At 37.8% G+C, this 7,212-nt stretch overlaps 1 long non-coding RNA gene across 1 annotated transcript; it reads left to right on the top strand.

Annotated features, from left to right (window-relative positions):
• The first annotated feature begins 1,016 nt into the window (after window positions 1-1,016).
• LOC122997507 lies at window positions 1,017-2,609 on the top strand. Its single transcript, XR_006407224.1, has 2 exons — window positions 1,017-1,184; window positions 2,086-2,609. It is a non-coding gene; the product is annotated as an uncharacterized LOC122997507 (long non-coding RNA).
• Window positions 2,610-7,212: the final 4,603 nt, after the last annotated feature.

Genomic DNA, 7,212 nt, shown 5'->3' with positions numbered 1-7,212 from the left:
CATAACGCTGATGATTTTTTTTCAGATGTTTTTCTACTTTGAGATTTTTTTTTTACTACGTGTTGTAGTTTGTTTTCTAGTTTTCATTGCAACGTTGATAATGTCGGAGGCCTTTCTTGGCTATAAATCCATTCCTTATTATTCTCTTCAATCACTCCCAACATAGACACAATACTGTTTATAAGCTGTGAGAAAATGAATTACTTCTCTATTGGCTGTTTCTGTGCTCATGCTGAATGCCCCATGAAGTCAAGATGTGCTGAAATGTTTATCTAAAAAAAAAAATGAATAAAAAAGATGTACTGGAAAGCCAGCACCTCACTATAATAGCTGTGTGTTTTCCATTTGGGAAACAAATTCACTATAATAATGTAATATTTTGTGAATCTTAATGCCATAAAGAATGATAAAAATCATGATAATTTCAACATTTTAGTCCAAATGTATTTATTTCAGAGCTTTTAAAGTAAAAACACAGATTATATGATACCATAAAGTATGAAATAATTCACTGTTTAAGACCACAGACTTACTATCACCCCCCACTACTACAGCAGAAGAAAAATCTTCTTCTTCTTCTTCTTCTTCTTCTACTACTACTACTACTACTGCTGCTGCTGCTTCTTCTTCTTCTTCTTCTTCTTCTTCTTCTTCTTCTTCTTCTTCTTCTTCTTCTTCTTCTTCTTCCTCTTCTTCTTCCTCTTCTTCTTCTACTACTACTACTTCTTCTTCTTCTTCTTCTTCAGATTTGAGAAAAAGGACCCAACATTATTACAGTCCATACCAGCAGAGACAACATCTGTCCACAAGATGGAGCTGTTGTACTCTTCATAGCTGTGAAACAACAAGGTTTCAGTGCTTTCTGTTACATGGACCTTCATTTCATATAAGATTATTATATTCACCTGCCTCACCGTCATTATTATTTTATAGAGTGTAATCATCAGCAGTTTTCAGATGTCATTCTGAAAAATGATCATGGAGATATTTTAGATTTTAACTAAAAGTTTAGATATTTTGAATCAGTGGTTTTAGTGTGTTTTTTTTTTGTTTGTTTGTTTCTTTGATTATGTTTTTTTTCCCCTCTCACATTGTTTCTGGAATCGTGGTTTGTACTCCTGCAGTTCCAGGAACACCTTGCTTTCAAAGTTCACAGAAATTCTCCACATCCTCCCGCCTCTCAGGTACAGACTCTCCTTTGTGTGTGTGTGTGTGTGTGTGTGTGTGTGCGTGTGTGTGTGTGTGTGTGTGTGTGTGTGTGTGTGTGTGTGTGTGTGTGTTGTGTAGGACTTAGGTAAGAATAAATGCTTGATAAACACAAGTTAATGACACAAATCTGTCTCTGAAAAGAAAATACATGTTGTTTATTCATAAATATATTTCCACTGTGCATCGAGCGTGTGGTTATTCAGTTCTGATTTCCTTAGAGAGAGCGTATACTGTAAAATTCACAGATTCCTGACTTTGTGGGGCATTCAGTGTTACTCCGTTTCTTCTGTGTGTGTCCAGTTTTCCACTGGGCTTCTCAGTGTGTTGGCGTGGGATGAATAGTGGCAGTGTTCGGTCAGAGTGGGGCTGAGTAAACAGTCATCACAAGCTTGGCTGTCCTCCGCCATACAGAGTAATGTGGCGGCACAATGCCACAGTTCTGCACAACAGCAGTTACCAAGCCACCAAATATCTTTTCTTTACAGATCCCTTAAGGTCAAATTCTCTCCTGCAGGTACCTGGTCAAGGGTTCGATGTCTTGCTCGGTGGCAATGCAAACCACCCTGGAATGTGGATCCTATAGTCAAACTACTGTTCATGGGATATTTTGTCCATGTTCTAGATTTGAAGAGGTTTTTGGTTTTACTTGTTTGACTCATCAGTTTTTTTGTAATACCAACATGTATATATATACACTGGATATGATTATGTCATCTCTCTGCAGTAGCTTTTCACTAATTTTACTGTTTAGTCATATTCATTCATACAATACACTCAATGTTCTGTCATCTTTTGATTTAACTATTTGTAAAGTTGGAACTCCTGATTTTGTTGGTTTTTTCTTTGCAAACTAAAGGACGCTTTCTTTTCTGTCAGGACCCTTTACAGAGAAACAGTACAACCTCCGCATTTTTGGAGAAGGCCTATGTTGAAGAGGAAACCCCCCCCCTCCCACTCACACCTCATCTCACCTCAACTCACTTCACAGCATCTACATACATTTAACAGGGTGCGTGTGATTGCACAGAAACACACGTAAGTGCATGCATTCACTTTTGAAGCACTTGCACTCAAAAACCGCATCGACATTTAGGACACGGTACAGGAACAAACGCTGACGTGAGATGACGAGGTGCAGGAGTTGGAGAGGATTTCTCGTCTGCTGACCTCCCACTTCACAGCAGCACTTCACAACCTGTTTGTTTTTGAGAGGAATACTCCACCCTCTCATCAACAAGCTCTGCTCATTAAGTTCCTCAAACCACTTCTGTTACACAGGCCGGGCTTTGAATGGGAGGCTGATTGCAGCCTAAAAATAAGACTCAGACAAACATGACTGCCGCCCTAAAGACGCAATGGGAAGCAATGATGGGTAAAGTCAAATAAAGTTGTGCTCTCTACTCTACTCTTCTCTACCTTCTATTTAAAACAATTATGTGGACATACAGGGAATAAATAGTTCAGTGTTGCAGTTCAAGCGTGCAGTTTCTCAAAGACAGATAAGACAAAATAAGAGGAAGATAAAGACCAATAAGACATTTGAAATAGTTTAAATTATACTAAAAATAAACAATATATATAAATACATCCAGAACTTAAGGATGTTTTATAAAAAAGCACATTAATTACATTAATTAATCCTACAGTAGGAATATTAATAATTAAATTAAAACCACACTCTGTCTAGCTCTCTTTCTCATTACACTTTACACTATTATTCATTACACCAAGGCCGCTACTTGTAAGTTGTTTTGGATAAAAGCGTCTGCCATGTGACAAAATGTAAATGTAAATTCCTGTTTACAAAAAGGAAAAAAACATTAAATAGAGAGAGATACGCAAACTATAACACGTCTGTAGTTGTTATGTCTATGCAGTTATTATAAAGCAATATTAGGAAATGTCATACAATAACACTATAGACAATAGTGTGCTTCAAACTTTGCACTAACAGTTTGTCGCAATCTATTTCCTGTTTTAACATGACCAAGAAATGGTTTCATAATCTCGGCGTGGAAGAACATGACTGGTCTGCACAGAACCTTGACCTCAACCCCATCCAACAGCTTTGGGATGAACTGTCCAGGCCTTATCGATCGACACCAGTGTCCAAAACCTTGGATACTGAAAGCCTTATCAGAAGATCAAAGGCTGTTGTAGCAGCATATTAATACCCAGTGTAATGTTTGCGTGTCCACATACTTTTGGCTGTGTGTGTATGTAACATGATCTGTCAACAGTAGTAGAGATGAAAGGACAGAAACAGGAAGCTTAGCATTTTTTTTACCCATAATCTGCTATATTATGTTTTATTTTATACAATATTTCAAAGCATGAAAAGGACACAAAATAAGTTCAATAATGACATAAACTTCAAAAAGAATGATTATGCTGAACTTAAACACTTTGCTGCAACATGGTAGTGCCTAACATAGTTGTAATTTAAATGCTCGGCTACAGTAAAATAGCATTTCATTACATGGCTTCCAAGAATTAACAGAATTAGCAGGAAAAAAAAAAAACACTTAAAAAATGCAGCCATCAAGTTAATCAGATGAAACATATTTTTGTTTGTGTAAACCGATCATGTAAGATTTTAATAATCATCTCAGTTTTTTTCACCACCAGAAACGCAGTCATTAAATTCAAGTATCTGGGAGTTTGTTTGAGTTTCCTGCAGGACGTCCCTAGAAACAGACAGTGTTTTCATGTTCATGTTTCCAGCAACTTTGCCTGCCACAAAGATCTGCATCTGCTCTGCATGCCAGATTCTAATCTTAATGCTCGTGCACAAACTGCAAGTCACTTGCAAGGAGCTGCAGGGAGATCATGTGCCACGTGGTATGAAATGTTGTTTTGAAGGCCTTTCCACCGAGAAGAATATACTTCAAGATAAGATACATGATCCATGTGACCTTTACCATCACACTGAAATGATCCCCGGTGACATCTCAGGGGAGGACCTGAAGCTGTAGACACACAGATATTCAGTTTCACCTATAACTGTGTTCATGTTAAGGTGGAAATACAGACTGACTGAATTCTCTAAGTATGCAGGTCACTAATTAATCCACTATCTGGTTGTCTTATCTGTGATGATAAATACATTCCAGGAATATTTTTTTGGACTAAGTGTTTGAAATATTTGAAATATCTGCTTTATCGCTGCTTGAATAGATATTTCTCACATTTCCTAAAATGCCTTGTGAACAAATGTGACCCTGCTCAAATGTTGGTTGTGGGTGAGAGAGTGATAATGATGAAGGCAAGACAGACAAGGCAGAGAGTTTCCGTCTACCGCACTCACTGAAAAAGCAACACGCTTCATGGCTGCAATGCATTCTGGTCAACTGAGGTTAGCATAAATGAATATACACTTTCACACTTACTTGCTAAATTTTTGGGAGAATAATGCACATACTTTTGGTCTACTTCTTTATATCTTATTCTTTAGATTTTCTATAGCTTTGAGCACTGATGTTATAGGAAACAGGTCAACTGATTGAAAGCTTTTGTGAAATCAAATGTGTGATAACACTTTCTGTTCACTGTGTGACTGAAAGTTTTTTGCAGGCTTTATAGTGAAACTATAGGTTAAAACCATATCCTTCCACATTTTGTAAGTTGACGACACTGTTTCTAAGTTGACATGCACTTTTTATTTTGTGCCCAATGCTGTGACAGCATATCGTCTAACCCTGGTAGAAAATGTACAGCAACTTAGAAATGTTAGGAATGTAGTGTAGTTGCAATGTAGCTGCACTTTGTATGTGTGTGTGTGTGTGTGTGTTTGTTTGTGGGTCATGTGTTTCTTTAACCTATATACATTTACTGGTTACACCACACCAAAGCTTCCCGCCATTTCCAACCTCAACAACTGTGAACCAAAAATCGGTTATAAAACATACAAAAATAAATAAATAAAAGTAGACAGTCACTGTGTGAAAGTTTTAAATCCAGCATGACGGATCTGGTTCAGCCGAGTTAAACATAGCAGTTAATGTATAATATGATGTGTTTATTTTCAGCTTGACGCATGTTTGCTTTTATTTTTGGCTTCTTTGTATCTCAGAGATCATGAGAAAGAAAATTGTCTGATTAGTTTCAACTGCCAAACTGATGGAGAGTCATCAGTCCGATAAGACAGGTGTTAAATTACCATTTGACTGTGGCAGGAAGAAACAGAGGCAGTTCTTTAACACCTTCACAGACTGTTGAAGAGGAAATAGAGAAGTCACAGTGCATGAGTAAAAAAAATGCATGTATACTATATATCGTTATTAAAGCATGTTCCATCAAAATGTAACACAAAGGCCACTCGATGTATAGAAGTGTGTTTTTCAAGAGTAGTCCAATAAGAGCCTAATGTGCTCAACCTGATCTGATGTTAAAGGGTTCAGCTAATATCGAACCTGACATCACTGCATTGATTAGCACATGTCAATAGAATACTATTCTAAACCTGCACCGAATCCCTAAAGTGATGCTGCAAACTTGTGATAAAACCTGAATTAATTGATTTTCGTAGCCACTTGGGGGCAGCAGAAACAAGCTGTGAACACAACGCTGACATATCGTCAACTTTTAAGTTGATATGTTGGATTTGTTAGCTAAACTATTGCTTCTTTACACATTCAGCAGTTACAGGCAAACATTATCATCATGTGTCTGTCCAACTAGTGAATGTAAGTCCAATATTCACTCTCTTTTAGCTCTGTTTTTGCTCTTAACCAACTCCTGAGAGAAATATCTTTGGCAGTTAAATGCTCCACTATGTTCACCAGCTGTTTGGTGCTGAGCAGGAAGTGTACAGTGGGTTTTTAGAGCTTTTTTTTCTGAAAACAACTGCCTGCTGTGGTGGAAAACAAGGCCATGAGAGCGCTGAGAGTGAACCAAAATGTTAAAGTTGCAGCTGGACAGCTAAACTATGAGCTGAAACTCATTATAAAGCTCCATATAGCTAAGGGGAGCTGCAGGGACATATAGCCACTTAAACAACACATAAAGTGTACTATATATACTCACAGCTTTGTTTGTGCTACAATTGTTTGTGCAGTACACTGAACGTGCTTTAGTTATGTGAGGTTTATGTGGAGCATGTTCTGTCCTCAAAGAGGAAAGACAGACTTAAGCTGTGGTCATATTATTATTAGGGCAACCAAAATAACCTTGTTTCTAAACAGGGTCATCACAAACATTTGCGTAGCAGGCAGAGCTGTATGATGATTCTCGTAAGCTCACAGGAAGGCTCACTTAATCAAAAAGTTATCTCTAGTTTACAGTTTCAAAGCAAATCATGAAGTTTGTATCTCACAGCGTTGGTAAAACTGATGATCTTTCTGATCCTTTTCAGCTGATTTTCAAGTGTTTCCTGCAGCAAGAAGACATTTGTCATCGAGTCTTTGCACTACAATGATTTTCACCCAATTCCCAGGTTCTTTATTTCACTACAAACGGAAAATAATGAGTCCTAAATGTTAATCAGCTAAATCGAACAGAGCTGAGAGGTCATTGTGATGTTGTCTAAAGTGAACTTCGGCCTGTGAAAGAGATGCAGACCTGAGCAAAGTGGGCAAACTGCTGCTGAATGGAAAACAATACACGTAATATGACCACACATTTATGTTTTGTTCAATTTGAGCCGGGCGATTTGAGTGTTGAGTGTTTGTGTACACCATCATCCCTCTTAAATCTCTGCTCAGCAACCATTTCTAAACTAATGAAAGAGAGAGACAAAGGCTTCATAGTCACTGTGGTTGGTCTGTTGTGAGAGAGAAAGAGAGATCTTCTATCATTGTGGTTGGCCTTTACAGGGAGGGAAGAGAATGATTCCTGTTCCCTTGTATAGGCATCGCAGTAGCTAGTCCAAACAAGTTGAGGTCAGATCCAAACATATCAGGCAGCAGTGGAGTCTGTCCTTGTGTTCACACTTCATCCTTTCCATATTTCATAAGAATGTTTGCTCTGCACAGCTTTTGTTTACATATTTTGAATTCACCTCCA

Source organism: Thunnus albacares, chromosome 14 (assembly GCF_914725855.1).
Source record: "Thunnus albacares chromosome 14, fThuAlb1.1, whole genome shotgun sequence".
Classification (NCBI taxonomy): domain Eukaryota; kingdom Metazoa; phylum Chordata; class Actinopteri; order Scombriformes; family Scombridae; genus Thunnus; species Thunnus albacares.
This window is presented reverse-complemented; position numbering and strand designations above follow the sequence as displayed.